Source organism: Somniosus microcephalus, unplaced genomic scaffold (assembly GCF_052327205.1).
Source record: "Somniosus microcephalus isolate GS21.2 unplaced genomic scaffold, FLI_Smic_1.0 unresolved_chr4, whole genome shotgun sequence".
Lineage (NCBI taxonomy): Eukaryota > Metazoa > Chordata > Chondrichthyes > Squaliformes > Somniosidae > Somniosus > Somniosus microcephalus.
This window is the reverse complement of record NW_028225182.1, coordinates 29,549,377-29,573,470: the sequence shown is the minus strand read 5'-3', so window position 1 is coordinate 29,573,470 and position 24,094 is coordinate 29,549,377. Positions and strand designations below refer to the sequence as shown.

The following is a 24,094-nucleotide window of genomic DNA, read 5'->3' as shown; positions in this document are numbered from 1 at the left end:
ATGCATTTGTCCTGAACTGAAGCCTTTTACCCATCTCGCGGGGTCAGAGCCGCTCTGTCTGTGTATTACCTGCCTGTGACACTTATCGGCAACATGCCGCCTGTTCAACTTTCAACAGCAAACCCAGAAAGACAAAAGAACAGAAAGATGTGTCTCTCAGCCCCGGTGGCAAAGGATGTTAATCCAAATATATCCCCCGTGAGAGTCTGTGTGCATTGGCTTCCTTATAAAGTTTGTATTGGAAATGTGCGGGAAAAGCGTAAAATTATGAAAACATCCTGATGGCCCGTACGGGGATCGAACCCGCGACCTTGGCGTTATTAGCACCACGCTCTCACCAACTGAGCTAACCGGCCACAATGCTCCCGTTGGCCAGGCTCGAACCTAGGCTGGAAAATTGTCTTTCAGGCTCACACTGGGTGACCGAGTTACTGCACAAACATTGAACACACCACATCGCTTAAACATTGTTAACTGTTCGTATATACAACTGGGCAGAGTGTAAATCCAAAGTAACAGAAAGACTGGTCTAACAAACCTCATTCTAAAATTTTTGTCGCACCACAGCCCCTCCCACAAACACTGTCCCGGTATAAAAGCAGACGGCGGGACCCCGACTGAATTCGAACCTGCAGCGGACGGTTGGAGCCGGATCCAGCATGTCCGACGTGGTTTCACTCCCATTCGTTTGGGAAACGCGTCATCAGGAGCGTAAAATTTCTCTTGATTCGTACCTTTTGTAGTGAAGGAGACAGAAAGTAACTAAAACCTGCCGAAACCCGGGATCGAACCAGGGACCTTTAGATCTTCAGTCTAACGCTCTCCCAACTGAGCTATTTCGGCTTCACGTCAAACGCAGTATTCTGTCGTTCTTTTGGAGGATTTTCTATCCCCGGGTGGAATTGCCCCTCTCGCTCATTCCTCACTTCGGGCAATGTGACCCGACCAGATCTCGGAGCTCAGGTTCTGTTAATGTAAAGCTGCAGTGTTGATAAAGATACAAAGCTGACACAGGGGACCTCACCGTGTTGGACACAGCGTGAAATGACATGTTCAAATAAAGTTACAGAGCACAACACATGTGTAAAATTCCCTGTTCTTTTCTCCACACTGATGGGTTGCGAAGGGAGAGACGGGCCGAAGTCTCACTGAGCAGCACTGATCACGAGCCAAATCAAGTTCAATCTTCAGCTGCAGGTATGGTGCTGAGCCCCACACAGAAGTGAAAATGCCCGTGGTTCTTAGTTCCTCGCACAGTGGGCTACTGAGCAATACAGGAAGGGCTAATGATCATCTTAATGCTCAAGTTATCAGGGGCCACGGACTCTCTGATTCCAGGCTTGCACACGTTGGTAAGTTTCAAAATTTGCATTTTTCACACTGGCAATGAAAATAATCGATAGCCGTGCCTGTGATAAGCTAAGTTTGTTCGGGAGATGCAGTGGGCAAGGAGATATACGGAAGACTGATAAAAACCGTGACTGCCCTGACACTGTGAGCTGCAGTTAAATGTTGGCAACATTTAAAGTCAGCCAGTCTAAATTTGACAGAAATCAAGTCCTGCTGACTTTGAAACAGCACGCATTTTACAGAAATCAAGAATGTGCATTTTGTATCGCTGTATGAAGAGTGATGTTGAGCAGCGGTGTGGAAAGTTGAATCAGGGGCGGAGCATTGTTCCGTAAGGGTGCATTGCATGGTGGCAATTCAAACAGCCCCAAAACGCACTGTTCCCTGACCGGGAATCGAACCCGGGCCGCGGCGGTGAGAGCGCCGAATCCTAACCACTAGACCACCAGGGAAGCTGCAGCCAGCCTCTTGGCAGCAAGCACATCAACGCAGCTTTTCATGCTTGCTCCTTTGCAATTCAGATCCTTTCGCGCCAGGCAAACTGTTCGGACAAAATTATATTTTTTACATGAGAACACAACAGACGTGTTCGCGAAAGCACGGCACCAAGTGCGGGTAGGCATCCACTTGAAATCGATTTCCTCCTGTGTTTTTCTCTGGATGTTGTCTCTCTCGGTGCTGGGCGAACAATTCATTGATGCATTTGTCCTGAACTGAAGCCTTTTACCCATCTCGCGGGGTCAGAGCCGCTCTGTCTGTGTATTACCTGCCTGTGACACTTATCGGCAACATGCCGCCTGTTCAACTTTCAACAGCAAACCCAGAAAGACAAAAGAACAGAAAGATGTGTCTCTCAGCCCCGGTGGCAAAGGATGTTAATCCAAATATATCCCCCGTGAGAGTCTGTGTGCATTGGCTTCCTTATAAAGTTTGTATTGGAAATGTGCGGGAAAAGCGTAAAATTATGAAAACATCCTGATGGCCCGTACGGGGATCGAACCCGCGACCTTGGCGTTATTAGCACCACGCTCTCACCAACTGAGCTAACCGGCCACAATGCTCCCGTTGGCCAGGCTCGAACCTAGGCTGGAAAATTGTCTTTCAGGCTCACACTGGGTGACCGAGTTACTGCACAAACATTGAACACACCACATCGCTTAAACATTGTTAACTGTTCGTATATACAACTGGGCAGAGTGTAAATCCAAAGTAACAGAAAGACTGGTCTAACAAACCTCATTCTAAAAATTTTTGTCGCACCACAGCCCCTCCCACAAACACTGTCCCGGTATAAAAGCAGACGGCGGGACCCCGACTGAATTCGAACCTGCAGCGGACGGTTGGAGCCGGATCCAGCATGTCCGACGTGGTTTCACTCCCATTCGTTTGGGAAACGCGTCATCAGGAGCGTAAAATTTCTCTTGATTCGTACCTTTTGCAGTGAAGGAGACAGAAAGTAACTAAAACCTGCCGAAACCCGGGATCGAACCAGGGACCTTTAGATCTTCAGTCTAACGCTCTCCCAACTGAGCTATTTCGGCTTCACGTCAAACGCCGTATTCTGTCGTTCTTTTGGAGGATTTTCTATCCCCGGGTGGAATTGCCCCTCTCGCTCATTCCTCACTTCGGGCAATGTGACCCGACCAGATCTCGGAGCTCAGGTTCTGTTAATGTAAAGCTGCAGTGTTGATAAAGATACAAAGCTGACACAGCACGGGGGACCTCACCGTGTTGGACACAGCGTGAAATGCAATGACATGTTCAAATAAAGTTACAGAGCACAACACATGTGTAAAATTCCCTGTTCTTTTCTCCACACTGATGGGTTGCGAAGGGAGAGACGGGCCGAAGTCTCACTGAGCCGCACTGATCACGAGCCAAATCAAGTTCAATCTTCAGCTGCAGGTATGGTGCTGAGCCCCACACAGAAGTGAAAATGCCCGTGGTTCTTAGTTCCTCGCACAGTGGGCTACTGAGCAATACAGGAAGGGCTAATGATCATCTTAATGCTCAAGTTATCAGGGGCCACGGACTCTCTGATTCCAGGCTTGCACACGTTGGTAAGTTTCAAAATTTGCATTTTTCACACTGGCAATGAAAATAATCGATAGCCGTGCCTGTGATAAGCTAAGTTTGTTCGGGAGATGCAGTGGGCAAGGAGATATACGGAAGACTGATAAAAACCGTGACTGCCCTGACACTGTGAGCTGCAGTTAAATGTTGGCAACATTTAAAGTCAGCCAGTCTAAATTTGACAGAAATCAAGTCCTGCTGACTTTGAAACAGCACGCATTTTACAGAAATCAAGAATGTGCATTTTGTATCGCTGTATGAAGAGTGATGTTGAGCAGCGGTGTGGAAAGTTGAATCAGGGGCGGAGCATTGTTCCGTAAGGGTGCATTGCATGGTGGCAATTCAAACAGCCCCAAAACGCACTGTTCCCTGAACCGGGAATCGAACCCGGGCCGCGGTGGTGAGAGCGCCGAATCCTAACCACTAGACCACCAGGGAAGCTGCAGCCAGCCTCCTGGCAGCAAGCACATCAACGCAGCTTTTCATGCTTGCTCCTTTGCAATTCAGATCCTTTCGCGCCAGGCAAACTGTTCGGACAAAATTATATTTTTTACATGAGAACACAACAGACGTGTTCGCGAAAGCACGGCACCAAGTGCGGGTAGGCATCCACTTGAAATCGATTTCCTCCTGTGTTTTTCTCTGGATGTTGTCTCTCTCGGTGCTGGGCGAACAATTCATTGATGCATTTGTCCTGAACTGAAGCCTTTTACCCATCTCGCGGGGTCAGAGCCGCTCTGTCTGTGTATTACCTGCCTGTGACACTTATCGGCAACATGCCGCCTGTTCAACTTTCAACAGCAAACCCAGAAAGACAAAAGAACAGAAAGATGTGTCTCTCAGCCCCGGTGGCAAAGGATGTTAATCCAAATATATCCCCCGTGAGAGTCTGTGTGCATTGGCTTCCTTATAAAGTTTGTATTGGAAATGTGCGGGAAAAGCGTAAAATTATGAAAACATCCTGATGGCCCGTACGGGGATCGAACCCGCGACCTTGGCGTTATTAGCACCACGCTCTCACCAACTGAGCTAACCGGCCACAATGCTCCCGTTGGCCAGGCTCGAACCTAGGCTGGAAAATTGTCTTTCAGGCTCACACTGGGTGACCGAGTTACTGCACAAACATTGAACACACCACATCGCTTAAACATTGTTAACTGTTCGTATATACAACTGGGCAGAGTGTAAATCCAAAGTAACAGAAAGACTGGTCTAACAAACCTCATTCTAAAAAATTTTGTCGCACCACAGCCCCTCCCACAAACACTGTCCCGGTATAAAAGCAGACGGCGGGACCCCGACTGAATTCGAACCTGCAGCGGACGGTTGGAGCCGGATCCAGCATGTCCGACGTGGTTTCACTCCCATTCGTTTGGGAAACGCGTCATCAGGAGCGTAAAATTTCTCTTGATTCGTACCTTTTGTAGTGAAGGAGACAGAAAGTAACTAAAACCTGCCGAAACCCGGGATCGAACCAGGGACCTTTAGATCTTCAGTCTAACGCTCTCCCAACTGAGCTATTTCGGCTTCACGTCAAACGCAGTATTCTGTCGTTCTTTTGGAGGATTTTCTATCCCCGGGTGGAATTGCCCCTCTCGCTCATTCCTCACTTCGGGCAATGTGACCCGACCAGATCTCGGAGCTTAGGTTCTGTTAATGTAAAGCTGCAGTGTTGATAAAGATACAAAGCTGACACAGGGGACCTCACCGTGTTGGACACAGCGTGAAATGCAATGACATGTTCAAATAAAGTTACAGAGCACAACACATGTGTAAAATTCCCTGTTCTTTTCTCCACACTGATGGGTTGCGAAGGGAGAGACGGGCCGAAGTCTCACTGAGCAGCACTGACCACGAGCCAAATCAAGTTCAATCTTCAGGTATGGTGCTGAGCCCCACACAGAAGTGAAAATGCCCGTGGTTCTTAGTTCCTCGCACAGTGGGCTACTGAGCAATACAGGAAGGGCTAATGATCATCTTAATGCTCAAGTTATCAGGGGCCACGGACTCTCTGATTCCAGGCTTGCACACGTTGGTAAGTTTCAAAATTTGCATTTTTCACACTGGCAATGAAAATAATCGATAGCCGTGCCTGTGATAAGCTAAGTTTGTTCGGGAGATGCAGTGGGCAAGGAGATATACGGAAGACTGATAAAAACCGTGACTGCCCTGACACTGTGAGCTGCAGTTAAATGTTGGCAACATTTAAAGTCAGCCAGTCTAAATTTGACAGAAATCAAGTCCTGCTGACTTTGAAACAGCACGCATTTTACAGAAATCTAGAATGTGCATTTTGTATCGCTGTATGAAGAGTGATGTTGAGCAGCGGTGTGGAAAGTTGAATCAGGGGCGGAGCATTGTTCCGTAAGGGTGCATTGCATGGTGGCAATTCAAACAGCCCCAAAACGCACTGTTCCCTGACCGGGAATCGAACCCGGGCCGCGGCGGTGAGAGCGCCGAATCCTAACCACTAGACCACCAGGGAAGCTGCAGCCAGCCTCCTGGCAGCAAGCACATCAACGCAGCTTTTCATGCTTGCTCCTTTGCAATTCAGATCCTTTCGCGCCAGGCAAACTGTTCGGACAAAATTATATTTTTTACATGAGAACACAACAGACGTGTTCGCGAAAGCACGGCACCAAGTGCGGGTAGGCATCCACTTGAAATCGATTTCCTCCTGTGTTTTTCTCTGGATGTTGTCTCTCTCGGTGCTGGGCGAACAATTCATTGATGCATTTGTCCTGAACTGAAGCCTTTTACCCATCTCGCGGGGTCAGAGCCGCTCTGTCTGTGTATTACCTGCCTGTGACACTTATCGGCAACATGCCGCCTGTTCAACTTTCAACAGCAAACCCAGAAAGATGTGTCTCTCAGCCCCGGTGGCAAAGGATGTTAATCCAAATATATCCCCCGTGAGAGTCTGTGTGCATTGGCTTCCTTATAAAGTTTGTATTGGAAATGTGCGGGAAAAGCGTAAAATTATGAAAACATCCTGATGGCCCGTACGGGGATCGAACCCGCGACCTTGGCGTTATTAGCACCACGCTCTCACCAACTGAGATAACCGGCCACAATGCTCCCGTTGGCCAGGCTCGAACCTAGGCTGGAAAATTGTCTTTCAGGCTCACACTGGGTGACCGAGTTACTGCACAAACATTGAACACACCACATCGCTTAAACATTGTTAACTGTTCGTATATACAACTGGGCAGAGTGTAAATCCAAAGTAACAGAAAGACTGGTCTAACAAACCTCATTCTAAAAATTTTTGTCGCACCACAGCCCCTCCCACAAACACTGTCCCGGTATAAAAGCAGACGGCGGGACCCCGACTGAATTCGAACCTGCAGCGGACGGTTGGAGCCGGATCCAGCATGTCCGACGTGGTGTCACTCCCATTCGTTTGGGAAACGCGTCATCAGGAGCGTAAAATTTCTCTTGATTCGTACCTTTTGTAGTGAAGGAGACAGAAAGTAACTAAAACCTGCCGAAACCCGGGATCGAACCAGGGACCTTTAGATCTTCAATCTAACGCTCTCCCAACTGAGCTATTTCGGCTTCACGTCAAACGCAGTATTCTGTCGTTCTTTTGGAGGATTTTCTATCCCCGGGTGGAATTGCCCCTCTCGCTCATTCCTCACTTCGGGCAATGTGACCCGACCAGATCTCGGAGCTCAGGTTCTGTTAATGTAAAGCTGCAGTGTTGATAAAGATACAAAGCTGACACAGCACGGGGGACCTCACCGTGTTGGACACAGCGTGAAATGCAATGACATGTTCAAATAAAGTTACAGAGCACAACACATGTGTAAAATTCCCTGTTCTTTTCTCCACACTGATGGGTTGCGAAGGGAGAGACGGGCCGAAGTCTCACTGAGCCGCACTGATCACGAGCCAAATCAAGTTCAATCTTCAGCTGCAGGTATGGTGCTGAGCCCCACACAGAAGTGAAAATGCCCGTGGTTCTTAGTTCCTCGCACAGTGGGCTACTGAGCAATACAGGAAGGGCTAATGATCATCTTAATGCTCAAGTTATCAGGGGCCACGGACTCTCTGATTCCAGGCTTGCACACGTTGGTAAGTTTCAAAATTTGCATTTTTCACACTGGCAATGAAAATAATCGATAGCCGTGCCTGTGATAAGCTAAGTTTGTTCGGGAGATGCAGTGGGCAAGGAGATATACGGAAGACTGATAAAAACCGTGACTGCCCTGACACTGTGAGCTGCAGTTAAATGTTGGCAACATTTAAAGTCAGCCAGTCTAAATTTGACAGAAATCAAGTCCTGCTGACTTTGAAACAGCACGCATTTTACAGAAATCAAGAATGTGCATTTTGTATCGCTGTATGAAGAGTGATGTTGAGCAGCGGTGTGGAAAGTTGAATCAGGGGCGGAGCATTGTTCCGTAAGGGTGCATTGCATGGTGGCAATTCAAACAGCCCCAAAACGCACTGTTCCCCTGACCGGGAATCGAACCCGGGCCGCGGCGGTGAGAGCGCCGAATCCTAACCACTAGACCACCAGGGAAGCTGCAGCCAGCCTCCTGGCAGCAAGCACATCAACGCAGCTTTTCATGCTTGCTCCTTTGCAATTCAGATCCTTTCGCGCCAGGCAAACTGTTCGGACAAAATTATATTTTTTACATGAGAACACAACAGACGTGTTCGCGAAAGCACGGCACCAAGTGCGGGTAGGCATCCACTTGAAATCGATTTCCTCCTGTGTTTTTCTCTGGATGTTGTCTCTCTCGGTGCTGGGCGAACAATTCATTGATGCATTTGTCCTGAACTGAAGCCTTTTACCCATCTCGCGGGGTCAGAGCCGCTCTGTCTGTGTATTACCTGCCTGTGACACTTATCGGCAACATGCCGCCTGTTCAACTTTCAACAGCAAACCCAGAAAGACAAAAGAACAGAAAGATGTGTCTCTCAGCCCCGGTGGCAAAGGATGTTAATCCAAATATATCCCCCGTGAGAGTCTGTGTGCATTGGCTTCCTTATAAAGTTTGTATTGGAAATGTGCGGGAAAAGCGTAAAATTATGAAAACATCCTGATGGCCCGTACGGGGATCGAACCCGCGACCTTGGCGTTATTAGCACCACGCTCTCACCAACTGAGCTAACCGGCCACAATGCTCCCGTTGGCCAGGCTCGAACCTAGGCTGGAAAATTGTCTTTCAGGCTCACACTGGGTGACCGAGTTACTGCACAAACATTGAACACACCACATCGCTTAAACATTGTTAACTGTTCGTATATACAACTGGGCAGAGTGTAAATCCAAAGTAACAGAAAGACTGGTCTAACAAACCTCATTCTAAAATTTTTGTCGCACCACAGCCCCTCCCACAAACACTGTCCCGGTATAAAAGCAGACGGCGGGACCCCGACTGAATTCGAACCTGCAGCGGACGGTTGGAGCCGGATCCAGCATGTCCGACGTGGTTTCACTCCCATTCGTTTGGGAAACGCGTCATCAGGAGCGTAAAATTTCTCTTGATTCGTACCTTTTGTAGTGAAGGAGACAGAAAGTAACTAAAACCTGCCGAAACCCGGGATCGAACCAGGGACCTTTAGATCTTCAGTCTAACGCTCTCCCAACTGAGCTATTTCGGCTTCACGTCAAACGCAGTATTCTGTCGTTCTTTTGGAGGATTTTCTATCCCCGGGTGGAATTGCCCCTCTCGCTCATTCCTCACTTCGGGCAATGTGACCCGACCAGATCTCGGAGCTCAGGTTCTGTTAATGTAAAGCTGCAGTGTTGATAAAGATACAAAGCTGACACAGCACGGGGGACCTCACCGTGTTGGACACAGCGTGAAATGCAATGACATGTTCAAATAAAGTTACAGAGCACAACACATGTGTAAAATTCCCTGTTCTTTTCTCCACACTGATGGGTTGCGAAGGGAGAGACGGGCCGAAGTCTCACTGAGCCGCACTGATCACGAGCCAAATCAAGTTCAATCTTCAGCTGCAGGTATGGTGCTGAGCCCCACACAGAAGTGAAAATGCCCGTGGTTCTTAGTTCCTCGCACAGTGGGCTACTGAGCAATACAGGAAGGGCTAATGATCATCTTAATGCTCAAGTTATCAGGGGCCACGGACTCTCTGATTCCAGGCTTGCACACGTTGGTAAGTTTCAAAATTTGCATTTTTCACACTGGCAATGAAAATAATCGATAGCCGTGCCTGTGATAAGCTAAGTTTGTTCGGGAGATGCAGTGGGCAAGGAGATATACGGAAGACTGATAAAAACCGTGACTGCCCTGACACTGTGAGCTGCAGTTAAATGTTGGCAACATTTAAAGTCAGCCAGTCTAAATTTGACAGAAATCAAGTCCTGCTGACTTTGAAACAGCACGCATTTTACAGAAATCAAGAATGTGCATTTTGTATCGCTGTATGAAGAGTGATGTTGAGCAGCGGTGTGGAAAGTTGAATCAGGGGCGGAGCATTGTTCCGTAAGGGTGCATTGCATGGTGGCAATTCAAACAGCCCCAAAACGCACTGTTCCCTGAACCGGGAATCGAACCCGGGCCGCGGTGGTGAGAGCGCCGAATCCTAACCACTAGACCACCAGGGAAGCTGCAGCCAGCCTCCTGGCAGCAAGCACATCAACGCAGCTTTTCATGCTTGCTCCTTTGCAATTCAGATCCTTTCGCGCCAGGCAAACTGTTCGGACAAAATTATATTTTTTACATGAGAACACAACAGACGTGTTCGCGAAAGCACGGCACCAAGTGCGGGTAGGCATCCACTTGAAATCGATTTCCTCCTGTGTTTTTCTCTGGATGTTGTCTCTCTCGGTGCTGGGCGAACAATTCATTGATGCATTTGTCCTGAACTGAAGCCTTTTACCCATCTCGCGGGGTCAGAGCCGCTCTGTCTGTGTATTACCTGCCTGTGACACTTATCGGCAACATGCCGCCTGTTCAACTTTCAACAGCAAACCCAGAAAGACAAAAGAACAGAAAGATGTGTCTCTCAGCCCCGGTGGCAAAGGATGTTAATCCAAATATATCCCCCGTGAGAGTCTGTGTGCATTGGCTTCCTTATAAAGTTTGTATTGGAAATGTGCGGGAAAAGCGTAAAATTATGAAAACATCCTGATGGCCCGTACGGGGATCGAACCCGCGACCTTGGCGTTATTAGCACCACGCTCTCACCAACTGAGCTAACCGGCCACAATGCTCCCGTTGGCCAGGCTCGAACCTAGGCTGGAAAATTGTCTTTCAGGCTCACACTGGGTGACCGAGTTACTGCACAAACATTGAACACACCACATCGCTTAAACATTGTTAACTGTTCGTATATACAACTGGGCAGAGTGTAAATCCAAAGTAACAGAAAGACTGGTCTAACAAACCTCATTCTAAAAATTTTTGTCGCACCACAGCCCCTCCCACAAACACTGTCCCGGTATAAAAGCAGACGGCGGGACCCCGACTGAATTCGAACCTGCAGCGGACGGTTGGAGCCGGATCCAGCATGTCCGACGTGGTTTCACTCCCATTCGTTTGGGAAACGCGTCATCAGGAGCGTAAAATTTCTCTTGATTCGTACCTTTTGTAGTGAAGGAGACAGAAAGTAACTAAAACCTGCCGAAACCCGGGATCGAACCAGGGACCTTTAGATCTTCAGTCTAACGCTCTCCCAACTGAGCTATTTCGGCTTCACGTCAAACGCAGTATTCTGTCGTTCTTTTGGAGGATTTTCTATCCCCGGGTGGAATTGCCCCTCTCGCTCATTCCTCACTTCGGGCAATGTGACCCGACCAGATCTCGGAGCTCAGGTTCTGTTAATGTAAAGCTGCAGTGTTGATAAAGATACAAAGCTGACACAGGGGACCTCACCGTGTTGGACACAGCGTGAAATGCAATGACATGTTCAAATAAAGTTACAGAGCACAACACATGTGTAAAATTCCCTGTTCTTTTCTCCACACTGATGGGTTGCGAAGGGAGAGACGGGCCGAAGTCTCACTGAGCCGCACTGATCACGAGCCAAATCAAGTTCAATCTTCAGCTGCAGGTATGGTGCTGAGCCCCACACAGAAGTGAAAATGCCCGTGGTTCTTAGTTCCTCGCACAGTGGGCTACTGAGCAATACAGGAAGGGCTAATGATCATCTTAATGCTCAAGTTATCAGGGGCCACGGACTCTCTGATTCCAGGCTTGCACACGTTGGTAAGTTTCAAAATTTGCATTTTTCACACTGGCAATGAAAATAATCGATAGCCGTGCCTGTGATAAGCTAAGTTTGTTCGGGAGATGCAGTGGGCAAGGAGATATACGGAAGACTGATAAAAACCGTGACTGCCCTGACACTGTGAGCTGCAGTTAAATGTTGGCAACATTTAAAGTCAGCCAGTCTAAATTTGACAGAAATCAAGTCCTGCTGACTTTGAAACAGCACGCATTTTACAGAAATCAAGAATGTGCATTTTGTATCGCTGTATGAAGAGTGATGTTGAGCAGCGGTGTGGAAAGTTGAATCAGAGGCGGAGCATTGTTCCGTAAGGGTGCATTGCATGGTGGCAATTCAAACAGCCCCAAAACGCACTGTTCCCTGACCGGGAATCGAACCCGGGCCGCGGCGGTGAAAGCGCCGAATCCTAACCACTAGACCACCAGGGAAGCTGCAGCCAGCCTCCTGGCAGCAAGCACATCAACGCAGCTTTTCATGCTTGCTCCTTTGCAATTCAGATCCTTTCGCGCCAGGCAAACTGTTCGGACAAAATTATATTTTTTACATGAGAACACAACAGACGTGTTCGCGAAAGCACGGCACCAAGTGCGGGTAGGCATCCACTTGAAATCGATTTCCTCCTGTGTTTTTCTCTGGATGTTGTCTCTCTCGGTGCTGGGCGAACAATTCATTGATGCATTTGTCCTGAACTGAAGCCTTTTACCCATCTCGCGGGGTCAGAGCCGCTCTGTCTGTGTATTACCTGCCTGTGACACTTATCGGCAACATGCCGCCTGTTCAACTTTCAACAGCAAACCCAGAAAGACAAAAGAACAGAAAGATGTGTCTCTCAGCCCCGGTGGCAAAGGATGTTAATCCAAATATATCCCCCGTGAGAGTCTGTGTGCATTGGCTTCCTTATAAAGTTTGTATTGGAAATGTGCGGGAAAAGCGTAAAATTATGAAAACATCCTGATGGCCCGTACGGGGATCGAACCCGCGACCTTGGCGTTATTAGCACCACGCTCTCACCAACTGAGCTAACCGGCCACAATGCTCCCGTTGGCCAGGCTCGAACCTAGGCTGGAAAATTGTCTTTCAGGCTCACACTGGGTGACCGAGTTACTGCACAAACATTGAACACACCACATCGCTTAAACATTGTTAACTGTTCGTATATACAACTGGGCAGAGTGTAAATCCAAAGTAACAGAAAGACTGGTCTAACAAACCTCATTCTAAAATTTTTGTCGCACCACAGCCCCTCCCACAAACACTGTCCCGGTATAAAAGCAGACGGCGGGACCCCGACTGAATTCGAACCTGCAGCGGACGGTTGGAGCCGGATCCAGCATGTCCGACGTGGTTTCACTCCCATTCGTTTGGGAAACGCGTCATCAGGAGCGTAAAATTTCTCTTGATTCGTACCTTTTGTAGTGAAGGAGACAGAAAGTAACTAAAACCTGCCGAAACCCGGGATCGAACCAGGGACCTTTAGATCTTCAGTCTAACGCTCTCCCAACTGAGCTATTTCGGCTTCACGTCAAACGCAGTATTCTGTCGTTCTTTTGGAGGATTTTCTATCCCCGGGTGGAATTGCCGCTCTCGCTCATTCCTCACTTCGGGCAATGTGACCCGACCAGATCTCGGAGCTCAGGTTCTGTTAATGTAAAGCTGCAGTGTTGATAAAGATACAAAGCTGACACAGGGGACCTCACCGTGTTGGACACAGCGTGAAATGACATGTTCAAATAAAGTTACAGAGCACAACACATGTGTAAAATTCCCTGTTCTTTTCTCCACACTGATGGGTTGCGAAGGGAGAGACGGGCCGAAGTCTCACTGAGCAGCACTGATCACGAGCCAAATCAAGTTCAATCTTCAGCTGCAGGTATGGTGCTGAGCCCCACACAGAAGTGAAAATGCCCGTGGTTCTTAGTTCCTCGCACAGTGGGCTACTGAGCAATACAGGAAGGGCTAATGATCATCTTAATGCTCAAGTTATCAGGGGCCACGGACTCTCTGATTCCAGGCTTGCACACGTTGGTAAGTTTCAAAATTTGCATTTTTCACACTGGCAATGAAAATAATCGATAGCCGTGCCTGTGATAAGCTAAGTTTGTTCGGGAGATGCAGTGGGCAAGGAGATATACGGAAGACTGATAAAAACCGTGACTGCCCTGACACTGTGAGCTGCAGTTAAATGTTGGCAACATTTAAAGTCAGCCAGTCTAAATTTGACAGAAATCAAGTCCTGCTGACTTTGAAACAGCACGCATTTTACAGAAATCAAGAATGTGCATTTTGTATCGCTGTATGAAGAGTGATGTTGAGCAGCGGTGTGGAAAGTTGAATCAGGGGCGGAGCATTGTTCCGTAAGGGTGCATTGCATGGTGGCAATTCAAACAGCCCCAAAACGCACTGTTCCCTGACCGGGAATCGAACCCGGGCCGCGGCGGTGAGAGCGCCGAATCCTAACCACTAGACCACCAGGGAAGCTGCAGCCAGCCTCTTGGCAGCAAGCACATCAACGCAGCTTTTCATGCTTGCTCCTTTGCAATTCAGATCCTTTCGCGCCAGGCAAACTGTTCGGACAAAATTATATTTTTTACATGAGAACACAACAGACGTGTTCGCGAAAGCACGGCACCAAGTGCGGGTAGGCATCCACTTGAAATCGATTTCCTCCTGTGTTTTTCTCTGGATGTTGTCTCTCTCGGTGCTGGGCGAACAATTCATTGATGCATTTGTCCTGAACTGAAGCCTTTTACCCATCTCGCGGGGTCAGAGCCGCTCTGTCTGTGTATTACCTGCCTGTGACACTTATCGGCAACATGCCGCCTGTTCAACTTTCAACAGCAAACCCAGAAAGACAAAAGAACAGAAAGATGTGTCTCTCAGCCCCGGTGGCAAAGGATGTTAATCCAAATATATCCCCCGTGAGAGTCTGTGTGCATTGGCTTCCTTATAAAGTTTGTATTGGAAATGTGCGGGAAAAGCGTAAAATTATGAAAACATCCTGATGGCCCGTACGGGGATCGAACCCGCGACCTTGGCGTTATTAGCACCACGCTCTCACCAACTGAGCTAACCGGCCACAATGCTCCCGTTGGCCAGGCTCGAACCTAGGCTGGAAAATTGTCTTTCAGGCTCACACTGGGTGACCGAGTTACTGCACAAACATTGAACACACCACATCGCTTAAACATTGTTAACTGTTCGTATATACAACTGGGCAGAGTGTAAATCCAAAGTAACAGAAAGACTGGTCTAACAAACCTCATTCTAAAAATTTTTGTCGCACCACAGCCCCTCCCACAAACACTGTCCCGGTATAAAAGCAGACGGCGGGACCCCGACTGAATTCGAACCTGCAGCGGACGGTTGGAGCCGGATCCAGCATGTCCGACGTGGTTTCACTCCCATTCGTTTGGGAAACGCGTCATCAGGAGCGTAAAATTTCTCTTGATTCGTACCTTTTGCAGTGAAGGAGACAGAAAGTAACTAAAACCTGCCGAAACCCGGGATCGAACCAGGGACCTTTAGATCTTCAGTCTAACGCTCTCCCAACTGAGCTATTTCGGCTTCACGTCAAACGCCGTATTCTGTCGTTCTTTTGGAGGATTTTCTATCCCCGGGTGGAATTGCCCCTCTCGCTCATTCCTCACTTCGGGCAATGTGACCCGACCAGATCTCGGAGCTCAGGTTCTGTTAATGTAAAGCTGCAGTGTTGATAAAGATACAAAGCTGACACAGCACGGGGGACCTCACCGTGTTGGACACAGCGTGAAATGCAATGACATGTTCAAATAAAGTTACAGAGCACAACACATGTGTAAAATTCCCTGTTCTTTTCTCCACACTGATGGGTTGCGAAGGGAGAGACGGGCCGAAGTCTCACTGAGCCGCACTGATCACGAGCCAAATCAAGTTCAATCTTCAGCTGCAGGTATGGTGCTGAGCCCCACACAGAAGTGAAAATGCCCGTGGTTCTTAGTTCCTCGCACAGTGGGCTACTGAGCAATACAGGAAGGGCTAATGATCATCTTAATGCTCAAGTTATCAGGGGCCACGGACTCTCTGATTCCAGGCTTGCACACGTTGGTAAGTTTCAAAATTTGCATTTTTCACACTGGCAATGAAAATAATCGATAGCCGTGCCTGTGATAAGCTAAGTTTGTTCGGGAGATGCAGTGGGCAAGGAGATATACGGAAGACTGATAAAAACCGTGACTGCCCTGACACTGTGAGCTGCAGTTAAATGTTGGCAACATTTAAAGTCAGCCAGTCTAAATTTGACAGAAATCAAGTCCTGCTGACTTTGAAACAGCACGCATTTTACAGAAATCAAGAATGTGCATTTTGTATCGCTGTATGAAGAGTGATGTTGAGCAGCGGTGTGGAAAGTTGAATCAGGGGCGGAGCATTGTTCCGTAAGGGTGCATTGCATGGTGGCAATTCAAACAGCCCCAAAACGCACTGTTCCCTGAACCGGGAATCGAACCCGGGCCGCGGTGGTGAGAGCGCCGAATCCTAACCACTAGACCACCAGGGAAGCTGCAGCCAGCCTCCTGGCAGCAAGCACATCAACGCAGCTTTTCATGCTTGCTCCTTTGCAATTCAGATCCTTTCGCGCCAGGCAAACTGTTCGGACAAAATTATATTTTTTACATGAGAACACAACAGACGTGTTCGCGAAAGCACGGCACCAAGTGCGGGTAGGCATCCACTTGAAATCGATTTCCTCCTGTGTTTTTCTCTGGATGTTGTCTCTCTCGGTGCTGGGCGAACAATTCATTGATGCATTTGTCCTGAACTGAAGCCTTTTACCCATCTCGCGGGGTCAGAGCCGCTCTGTCTGTGTATTACCTGCCTGTGACACTTATCGGCAACATGCCGCCTGTTCAACTTTCAACAGCAAACCCAGAAAGACAAAAGAACAGAAAGATGTGTCTCTCAGCCCCGGTGGCAAAGGATGTTAATCCAAATATATCCCCCGTGAGAGTCTGTGTGCATTGGCTTCCTTATAAAGTTTGTATTGGAAATGTGCGGGAAAAGCGTAAAATTATGAAAACATCCTGATGGCCCGTACGGGGATCGAACCCGCGACCTTGGCGTTATTAGCACCACGCTCTCACCAACTGAGCTAACCGGCCACAATGCTCCCGTTGGCCAGGCTCGAACCTAGGCTGGAAAATTGTCTTTCAGGCTCACACTGGGTGACCGAGTTACTGCACAAACATTGAACACACCACATCGCTTAAACATTGTTAACTGTTCGTATATACAACTGGGCAGAGTGTAAATCCAAAGTAACAGAAAGACTGGTCTAACAAACCTCATTCTAAAATTTTTTGTCGCACCACAGCCCCTCCCACAAACACTGTCCCGGTATAAAAGCAGACGGCGGGACCCCGACTGAATTCGAACCTGCAGCGGACGGTTGGAGCCGGATCCAGCATGTCCGACGTGGTTTCACTCCCATTCGTTTGGGAAACGCGTCATCAGGAGCGTAAAATTTCTCTTGATTCGTACCTTTTGCAGTGAAGGAGACAGAAAGTAACTAAAACCTGCCGAAACCCGGGATCGAACCAGGGACCTTTAGATCTTCAGTCTAACGCTCTCCCAACTGAGCTATTTCGGCTTCACGTCAAACGCCGTATTCTGTCGTTCTTTTGGAGGATTTTCTATCCCCGGGTGGAATTGCCCCTCTCGCTCATTCCTCACTTCGGGCAATGTGACCCGACCAGATCTCGGAGCTCAGGTTCTGTTAATGTAAAGCTGCAGTGTTGATAAAGATACAAAGCTGACACAGCACGGGGGACCTCACCGTGTTGGACACAGCGTGAAATGCAATGACATGTTCAAATAAAGTTACAGAGCACAACACATGTGTAAAATTCCCTGTTCTTTTCTCCACACTGATGGGTTGCGAAGGGAGAGACGGGCCGAAGTCTCACTGAGCCGCACTGATCACGAGCCAAATCAAGTTCAATCTTCAGCTGCAGGTATGGTGCTGAGCCCCACACAGAAGTGAAAATGCCCGTGGTTCTTAGTTCCTCGCACAGTGGGCTACTGAGCAATACAGGAAGGGCTAATGATCATCTTAATGCTCAAGTTATCAGGGGCCACGGACTCTCTGATTCCAGGCTTGCACACGTTGGTAAGTTTCAAAATTTGCATTTTTCACACTGGCAATGAAAATAATCGATAGCCGTGCCTGTGATAAGCTAAGTTTGTTCGGGAGATGCAGTGGGCAAGGAGATATACGGAAGACTGATAAAAACCGTGACTGCCCTGACACTGTGAGCTGCAGTTAAATGTTGGCAACATTTAAAGTCAGCCAGTCTAAATTTGACAGAAATCAAGTCCTGCTGACTTTGAAACAGCACGCATTTTACAGAAATCAAGAATGTGCATTTTGTATCGCTGTATGAAGAGTGATGTTGAGCAGCGGTGTGGAAAGTTGAATCAGAGGCGGAGCATTGTTCCGTAAGGGTGCATTGCATGGTGGCAATTCAAACAGCCCCAAAACGCACTGTTCCCTGACCGGGAATCGAACCCGGGCCGCGGCGGTGAAAGCGCCGAATCCTAACCACTAGACCACCAGGGAAGCTGCAGCCAGCCTCCTGGCAGCAAGCACATCAACGCAGCTTTTCATGCTTGCTCCTTTGCAATTCAGATCCTTTCGCGCCAGGCAAACTGTTCGGACAAAATTATATTTTTTACATGAGAACACAACAGACGTGTTCGCGAAAGCACGGCACCAAGTGCGGGTAGGCATCCACTTGAAATCGATTTCCTCCTGTGTTTTTCTCTGGATGTTGTCTCTCTCGGTGCTGGGCGAACAATTCATTGATGCATTTGTCCTGAACTGAAGCCTTTTACCCATCTCGCGGGGTCAGAGCCGCTCTGTCTGTGTATTACCTGCCTGTGACACTTATCGGCAACATGCCGCCTGTTCAACTTTCAACAGCAAACCCAGAAAGACAAAAGAACAGAAAGATGTGTCTCTCAGCCCCGGTGGCAAAGGATGTTAATCCAAATATATCCCCCGTGAGAGTCTGTGTGCATTGGCTTCCTTATAAAGTTTGTATTGGAAATGTGCGGGAAAAGCGTAAAATTATGAAAACATCCTGATGGCCCGTACGGGGATCGAACCCGCGACCTTGGCGTTATTAGCACCACGCTCTCACCAACTGAGCTAACCGGCCACAATGCTCCCGTTGGCCAGGCTCGAACCTAGGCTGGAAAATTGTCTTTCAGGCTCACACTGGGTGACCGAGTTACTGCACAAACATTGAACACACCACATCGCTTAAACATTGTTAACTGTTCGTATATACAACTGGGCAGAGTGTAAATCCAAAGTAACAGAAAGACTGGTCTAACAAACCTCATTCTAAAATTTTTGTCGCACCACAGCCCCTCCCACAAACACTGTCCCGGTATAAAAGCAGACGGCGGGACCCCGACTGAATTCGAACCTGCAGCGGACGGTTGGAGCCGGATCCAGCATGTCCGACGTGGTTTCACTCCCATTCGTTTGGGAAACGCGTCATCAGGAGCGTAAAATTTCTCTTGATTCGTACCTTTTGTAGTGAAGGAGACAGAAAGTAACTAAAACCTGCCGAAACCCGGGATCGAACCAGGGACCTTTAGATCTTCAGTCTAACGCTCTCCCAACTGAGCTATTTCGGCTTCACGTCAAACGCAGTATTCTGTCGTTCTTTTGGAGGATTTTCTATCCCCGGGTGGAATTGCCCCTCTCGCTCATTCCTCACTTCGGGCAATGTGACCCGACCAGATCTCGGAGCTCAGGTTCTGTTAATGTAAAGCTGCAGTGTTGATAAAGATACAAAGCTGACACAGGGGACCTCACCGTGTTGGACACAGCGTGAAATGCAATGACATGTTCAAATAAAGTTACAGAGCACAACACATGTGTAAAATTCCCTGTTCTTTTCTCCACACTGATGGGTTGCGAAGGGAGAGACGGGCCGAAGTCTCACTGAGCCGCACTGATCACGAGCCAAATCAAGTTCAATCTTCAGCTGCAGGTATGGTGCTGAGCCCCACACAGAAGTGAAAATGCCCGTGGTTCTTAGTTCCTCGCACAGTGGGCTACTGAGCAATACAGGAAGGGCTAATGATCATCTTAATGCTCAAGTTATCAGGGGCCACGGACTCTCTGATTCCAGGCTTGCACACGTTGGTAAGTTTCAAAATTTGCATTTTTCACACTGGCAATGAAAATAATCGATAGCCGTGCCTGTGATAAGCTAAGTTTGTTCGGGAGATGCAGTGGGCAAGGAGATATACGGAAGACTGATAAAAACCGTGACTGCCCTGACACTGTGAGCTGCAGTTAAATGTTGGCAACATTTAAAGTCAGCCAGTCTAAATTTGACAGAAATCAAGTCCTGCTGACTTTGAAACAGCACGCATTTTACAGAAATCAAGAATGTGCATTTTGTATCGCTGTATGAAGAGTGATGTTGAGCAGCGGTGTGGAAAGTTGAATCAGGGGCGGAGCATTGTTCCGTAAGGGTGCATTGCATGGTGGCAATTCAAACAGCCCCAAAACGCACTGTTCCCTGACCGGGAATCGAACCCGGGCCGCGGCGGTGAGAGCGCCGAATCCTAACCACTAGACCACCAGGGAAGCTGCAGCCAGCCTCCTGGCAGCAAGCACATCAACGCAGCTTTTCATGCTTGCTCCTTTGCAATTCAGATCCTTTCGCGCCAGGCAAACTGTTCGGACAAAATTATATTTTTTACATGAGAACACAACAGACGTGTTCGCGAAAGCACGGCACCAAGTGCGGGTAGGCATCCACTTGAAATCGATTTCCTCCTGTGTTTTTCTCTGGATGTTGTCTCTCTCGGTGCTGGGCGAACAATTCATTGATGCATTTGTCCTGAACTGAAGCCTTTTACCCATCTCGCGGGGTCAGAGCCGCTCTGTCTGTGTATTACCTGCCTGTGACACTTATCGGCAACATGCCGCCTGTTCAACTTTCAACAGCAAACCCAGAAAGATGTGTCTCTCAGCCCCGGTGGCAACGGATGTTAATCCAAATATATCCCCCGTGAGAGTCTGTGTGCATTGGCTTCCTTATAAAGTTTGTATTGGAAATGTGCGGGAAAAGCGTAAAATTATGAAAACATCCTGATGGCCCGTACGGGGATCGAACCCGCGACCTTGGCGTTATTAGCACCACGCTCTCACCAACTGAGATAACCGGCCACAATGCTCCCGTTGGCCAGGCTCGAACCTAGGCTGGAAAATTGTCTTTCAGGCTCACACTGGGTGACCGAGTTACTGCACAAACATTGAACACACCACATCGCTTAAACATTGTTAACTGTTCGTATATACAACTGGGCAGAGTGTAAATCCAAAGTAACAGAAAGACTGGTCTAACAAACCTCATTCTAAAAATTTTTGTCGCACCACAGCCCCTCCCACAAACACTGTCCCGGTATAAAAGCAGACGGCGGGACCCCGACTGAATTCGAACCTGCAGCGGACGGTTGGAGCCGGATCCAGCATGTCCGACGTGGTGTCACTCCCATTCGTTTGGGAAACGCGTCATCAGGAGCGTAAAATTTCTCTTGATTCGTACCTTTTGTAGTGAAGGAGACAGAAAGTAACTAAAACCTGCCGAAACCCGGGATCGAACCCGGGACCTTTAGATCTTCAGTCTAACGCTCTCCCAACTGAGCTATTTCGGCTTCACGTCAAACGCAGTATTCTGTCGTTCTTTTGGAGGATTTTCTATCCCCGGGTGGAATTGCCCCTCTCGCTCATTCCTCACTTCGGGCAATGTGACCCGACCAGATCTCGGAGCTCAGGTTCTGTTAATGTAAAGCTGCAGTGTTGATAAAGATACAAAGCTGACACAGCACGGGGGACCTCACCGTGTTGGACACAGCGTGAAATGCAATGACATGTTCAAATAAAGTTACAGAGCACAACACATGTGTAAAATTCCCTGTTCTTTTCTCCACACTGATGGGTTGCGAAGGGAGAGACGGGCCGAAGTCTCACTGAGCCGCACTGATCACGAGCCAAATCAAGTTCAATCTTCAGGTATGGTGCTGAGCCCCACACAGAAGTGAAAATGCCCGTGGTTCTTAGTTCCTCGCACAGTGGGCTACTGAGCAATACAGGAAGGGCTAATGTTCATCTTAATGCTCAAGTTATCAGGGGCCACGGACTCTCTGATTCCAGGCTTGCACACGTTGGTAAGTTTCAAAATTTGCATTTTTCACACTGGCAATGAAAATAATCGATAGCCGTGCCTGTGATAAGCTAAGTTTGTTCGGGAGATGCAGTGGGCAAGGAGATATACGGAAGACTGATAAAAACCGTGACTGCCCTGACACTGTGAGCTGCAGTTAAATGTTGGCAACATTTAAAGTCAGCCAGTCTAAATTTGACAGAAATCAAGTCCTGCTGACTTTGAAACAGCACGCATTTTACAGAAATCAAGAATGTGCATTTTGTATCGCTGTATGAAGAGTGATGTTGAGCAGCGGTGTGGAAAGTTGAATCAGGGGCGGAGCATTGTTCCGTAAGGGTGCATTGCATGGTGGCAATTCAAACAGCCCCAAAACGCACTGTTCCCTGACCGGGAATCGAACCCGGGCCGCGGCGGTGAGAGCGCCGAATCCTAACCACTAGACCACCAGGGAAGCTGCAGCCAGCCTCCTGGCAGCAAGCACATCAACGCAGCTTTTCATGCTTGCTCCTTTGCAATTCAGATCCTTTCGCGCCAGGCAAACTGTTCGGACAAAATTATATTTTTTACATGAGAACACAACAGACGTGTTCGCGAAAGCACGGCACCAAGTGCGGGTAGGCATCCACTTGAAATCGATTTCCTCCTGTGTTTTTCTCTGGATGTTGTCTCTCTCGGTGCTGGGCGAACAATTCATTGATGCATTTGTCCTGAACTGAAGCCTTTTACCCATCTCGCGGGGTCAGAGCCGCTCTGTCTGTGTATTACCTGCCTGTGACACTTATCGGCAACATGCCGCCTGTTCAACTTTCAACAGCAAACCCAGAAAGACAAAAGAACAGAAAGATGTGTCTCTCAGCCCCGGTGGCAAAGGATGTTAATCCAAATATATCCCCCGTGAGAGTCTGTGTGCATTGGCTTCCTTATAAAGTTTGTATTGGAAATGTGCGGGAAAAGCGTAAAATTATGAAAACATCCTGATGGCCCGTACGGGGATCGAACCCGCGACCTTGGCGTTATTAGCACCACGCTCTCACCAACTGAGCTAACCGGCCACAATGCTCCCGTTGGCCAGGCTCGAACCTAGGCTGGAAAATTGTCTTTCAGGCTCACACTGGGTGACCGAGTTACTGCACAAACATTGAACACACCACATCGCTTAAACATTGTTAACTGTTCGTATATACAACTGGGCAGAGTGTAAATCCAAAGTAACAGAAAGACTGGTCTAACAAACCTCATTCTAAAATTTTTGTCGCACCACAGCCCCTCCCACAAACACTGTCCCGGTATAAAAGCAGACGGCGGGACCCCGACTGAATTCGAACCTGCAGCGGACGGTTGGAGCCGGATCCAGCATGTCCGACGTGGTTTCACTCCCATTCGTTTGGGAAACGCGTCATCAGGAGCGTAAAATTTCTCTTGATTCGTACCTTTTGTAGTGAAGGAGACAGAAAGTAACTAAAACCTGCCGAAACCCGGGATCGAACCAGGGACCTTTAGATCTTCAGTCTAACGCTCTCCCAACTGAGCTATTTCGGCTTCACGTCAAACGCAGTATTCTGTCGTTCTTTTGGAGGATTTTCTATCCCCGGGTGGAATTGCCCCTCTCGCTCATTCCTCACTTCGGGCAATGTGACCCGACCAGATCTCGGAGCTCAGGTTCTGTTAATGTAAAGCTGCAGTGTTGATAAAGATACAAAGCTGACACAGGGGACCTCACCGTGTTGGACACAGCGTGAAATGCAATGACATGTTCAAATAAAGTTACAGAGCACAACACATGTGTAAAATTCCCTGTTCTTTTCTCCACACTGATGGGTTGCGAAGGGAGAGACGGGCCGAAGTCTCACTGAGCCGCACTGATCACGAGCCAAATCAAGTTCAATCTTCAGCTGCAGGTATGGTGCTGAGCCCCACACAGAAGTGAAAATGCCCGTGGTTCTTAGTTCCTCGCACAGTGGGCTACTGAGCAATACAGGAAGGGCTAATGATCATCTTAATGCTCAAGTTATCAGGGGCCACGGACTCTCTGATTCCAGGCTTGCACACGTTGGTAAGTTTCAAAATTTGCATTTTTCACACTGGCAATGAAAATAATCGATAGCCGTGCCTGTGATAAGCTAAGTTTGTTCGGGAGATGCAGTGGGCAAGGAGATATACGGAAGACTGATAAAAACCGTGACTGCCCTGACACTGTGAGCTGCAGTTAAATGTTGGCAACATTTAAAGTC

General features: G+C 48.3%; 30 non-coding genes across 30 annotated transcripts; all 30 read right to left on the bottom strand.

The window, feature by feature from the left end:
• Positions 1-282: 282 nt before the first annotated feature.
• Positions 283-356, bottom strand: trnai-aau (transfer RNA isoleucine (anticodon AAU)). Its single transcript has one exon. It is a non-coding gene; the product is annotated as a tRNA-Ile (tRNA).
• Positions 357-770: 414 nt separating this feature from the next.
• Positions 771-843, bottom strand: trnaf-gaa (transfer RNA phenylalanine (anticodon GAA)). The gene has a single exon. It is a non-coding gene; the product is annotated as a tRNA-Phe (tRNA).
• Positions 844-1,730: 887 nt separating this feature from the next.
• On the bottom strand, positions 1,731-1,802 carry trnae-cuc (transfer RNA glutamic acid (anticodon CUC)). Its single transcript has one exon. It is a non-coding gene; the product is annotated as a tRNA-Glu (tRNA).
• A 527-nt stretch (positions 1,803-2,329) lies between these two features.
• Positions 2,330-2,403, bottom strand: trnai-aau (transfer RNA isoleucine (anticodon AAU)). Its single transcript has one exon. It is a non-coding gene; the product is annotated as a tRNA-Ile (tRNA).
• Positions 2,404-2,818: 415 nt separating this feature from the next.
• Positions 2,819-2,891, bottom strand: trnaf-gaa (transfer RNA phenylalanine (anticodon GAA)). Its single transcript has one exon. It is a non-coding gene; the product is annotated as a tRNA-Phe (tRNA).
• Positions 2,892-4,388: 1,497 nt separating this feature from the next.
• On the bottom strand, positions 4,389-4,462 carry trnai-aau (transfer RNA isoleucine (anticodon AAU)). Its single transcript has one exon. It is a non-coding gene; the product is annotated as a tRNA-Ile (tRNA).
• A 415-nt stretch (positions 4,463-4,877) lies between these two features.
• Positions 4,878-4,950, bottom strand: trnaf-gaa (transfer RNA phenylalanine (anticodon GAA)). Its single transcript has one exon. It is a non-coding gene; the product is annotated as a tRNA-Phe (tRNA).
• An 886-nt stretch (positions 4,951-5,836) lies between these two features.
• trnae-cuc (transfer RNA glutamic acid (anticodon CUC)) lies at positions 5,837-5,908 on the bottom strand. Its single transcript has one exon. It is a non-coding gene; the product is annotated as a tRNA-Glu (tRNA).
• Positions 5,909-6,908: 1,000 nt separating this feature from the next.
• trnaf-gaa (transfer RNA phenylalanine (anticodon GAA)) lies at positions 6,909-6,981 on the bottom strand. Its single transcript has one exon. It is a non-coding gene; the product is annotated as a tRNA-Phe (tRNA).
• Positions 6,982-7,878: 897 nt separating this feature from the next.
• Positions 7,879-7,951, bottom strand: trnae-cuc (transfer RNA glutamic acid (anticodon CUC)). The gene has a single exon. It is a non-coding gene; the product is annotated as a tRNA-Glu (tRNA).
• Positions 7,952-8,478: 527 nt separating this feature from the next.
• trnai-aau (transfer RNA isoleucine (anticodon AAU)) lies at positions 8,479-8,552 on the bottom strand. Its single transcript has one exon. It is a non-coding gene; the product is annotated as a tRNA-Ile (tRNA).
• Positions 8,553-8,966: 414 nt separating this feature from the next.
• trnaf-gaa (transfer RNA phenylalanine (anticodon GAA)) lies at positions 8,967-9,039 on the bottom strand. Its single transcript has one exon. It is a non-coding gene; the product is annotated as a tRNA-Phe (tRNA).
• A 1,497-nt stretch (positions 9,040-10,536) lies between these two features.
• On the bottom strand, positions 10,537-10,610 carry trnai-aau (transfer RNA isoleucine (anticodon AAU)). Its single transcript has one exon. It is a non-coding gene; the product is annotated as a tRNA-Ile (tRNA).
• Positions 10,611-11,025: 415 nt separating this feature from the next.
• On the bottom strand, positions 11,026-11,098 carry trnaf-gaa (transfer RNA phenylalanine (anticodon GAA)). Its single transcript has one exon. It is a non-coding gene; the product is annotated as a tRNA-Phe (tRNA).
• An 892-nt stretch (positions 11,099-11,990) lies between these two features.
• On the bottom strand, positions 11,991-12,062 carry trnae-uuc (transfer RNA glutamic acid (anticodon UUC)). The gene has a single exon. It is a non-coding gene; the product is annotated as a tRNA-Glu (tRNA).
• A 527-nt stretch (positions 12,063-12,589) lies between these two features.
• Positions 12,590-12,663, bottom strand: trnai-aau (transfer RNA isoleucine (anticodon AAU)). Its single transcript has one exon. It is a non-coding gene; the product is annotated as a tRNA-Ile (tRNA).
• Positions 12,664-13,077: 414 nt separating this feature from the next.
• On the bottom strand, positions 13,078-13,150 carry trnaf-gaa (transfer RNA phenylalanine (anticodon GAA)). The gene has a single exon. It is a non-coding gene; the product is annotated as a tRNA-Phe (tRNA).
• An 887-nt stretch (positions 13,151-14,037) lies between these two features.
• On the bottom strand, positions 14,038-14,109 carry trnae-cuc (transfer RNA glutamic acid (anticodon CUC)). The gene has a single exon. It is a non-coding gene; the product is annotated as a tRNA-Glu (tRNA).
• A 527-nt stretch (positions 14,110-14,636) lies between these two features.
• On the bottom strand, positions 14,637-14,710 carry trnai-aau (transfer RNA isoleucine (anticodon AAU)). The gene has a single exon. It is a non-coding gene; the product is annotated as a tRNA-Ile (tRNA).
• Positions 14,711-15,125: 415 nt separating this feature from the next.
• Positions 15,126-15,198, bottom strand: trnaf-gaa (transfer RNA phenylalanine (anticodon GAA)). Its single transcript has one exon. It is a non-coding gene; the product is annotated as a tRNA-Phe (tRNA).
• Positions 15,199-16,695: 1,497 nt separating this feature from the next.
• Positions 16,696-16,769, bottom strand: trnai-aau (transfer RNA isoleucine (anticodon AAU)). Its single transcript has one exon. It is a non-coding gene; the product is annotated as a tRNA-Ile (tRNA).
• A 415-nt stretch (positions 16,770-17,184) lies between these two features.
• Positions 17,185-17,257, bottom strand: trnaf-gaa (transfer RNA phenylalanine (anticodon GAA)). Its single transcript has one exon. It is a non-coding gene; the product is annotated as a tRNA-Phe (tRNA).
• An 897-nt stretch (positions 17,258-18,154) lies between these two features.
• trnae-uuc (transfer RNA glutamic acid (anticodon UUC)) lies at positions 18,155-18,226 on the bottom strand. The gene has a single exon. It is a non-coding gene; the product is annotated as a tRNA-Glu (tRNA).
• Positions 18,227-18,753: 527 nt separating this feature from the next.
• trnai-aau (transfer RNA isoleucine (anticodon AAU)) lies at positions 18,754-18,827 on the bottom strand. Its single transcript has one exon. It is a non-coding gene; the product is annotated as a tRNA-Ile (tRNA).
• Positions 18,828-19,241: 414 nt separating this feature from the next.
• Positions 19,242-19,314, bottom strand: trnaf-gaa (transfer RNA phenylalanine (anticodon GAA)). The gene has a single exon. It is a non-coding gene; the product is annotated as a tRNA-Phe (tRNA).
• An 892-nt stretch (positions 19,315-20,206) lies between these two features.
• trnae-cuc (transfer RNA glutamic acid (anticodon CUC)) lies at positions 20,207-20,278 on the bottom strand. The gene has a single exon. It is a non-coding gene; the product is annotated as a tRNA-Glu (tRNA).
• Positions 20,279-21,278: 1,000 nt separating this feature from the next.
• Positions 21,279-21,351, bottom strand: trnaf-gaa (transfer RNA phenylalanine (anticodon GAA)). Its single transcript has one exon. It is a non-coding gene; the product is annotated as a tRNA-Phe (tRNA).
• Positions 21,352-22,242: 891 nt separating this feature from the next.
• Positions 22,243-22,314, bottom strand: trnae-cuc (transfer RNA glutamic acid (anticodon CUC)). Its single transcript has one exon. It is a non-coding gene; the product is annotated as a tRNA-Glu (tRNA).
• Positions 22,315-22,841: 527 nt separating this feature from the next.
• Positions 22,842-22,915, bottom strand: trnai-aau (transfer RNA isoleucine (anticodon AAU)). The gene has a single exon. It is a non-coding gene; the product is annotated as a tRNA-Ile (tRNA).
• A 414-nt stretch (positions 22,916-23,329) lies between these two features.
• On the bottom strand, positions 23,330-23,402 carry trnaf-gaa (transfer RNA phenylalanine (anticodon GAA)). The gene has a single exon. It is a non-coding gene; the product is annotated as a tRNA-Phe (tRNA).
• Between the last annotated feature and the right edge of the window lie 692 nt (positions 23,403-24,094).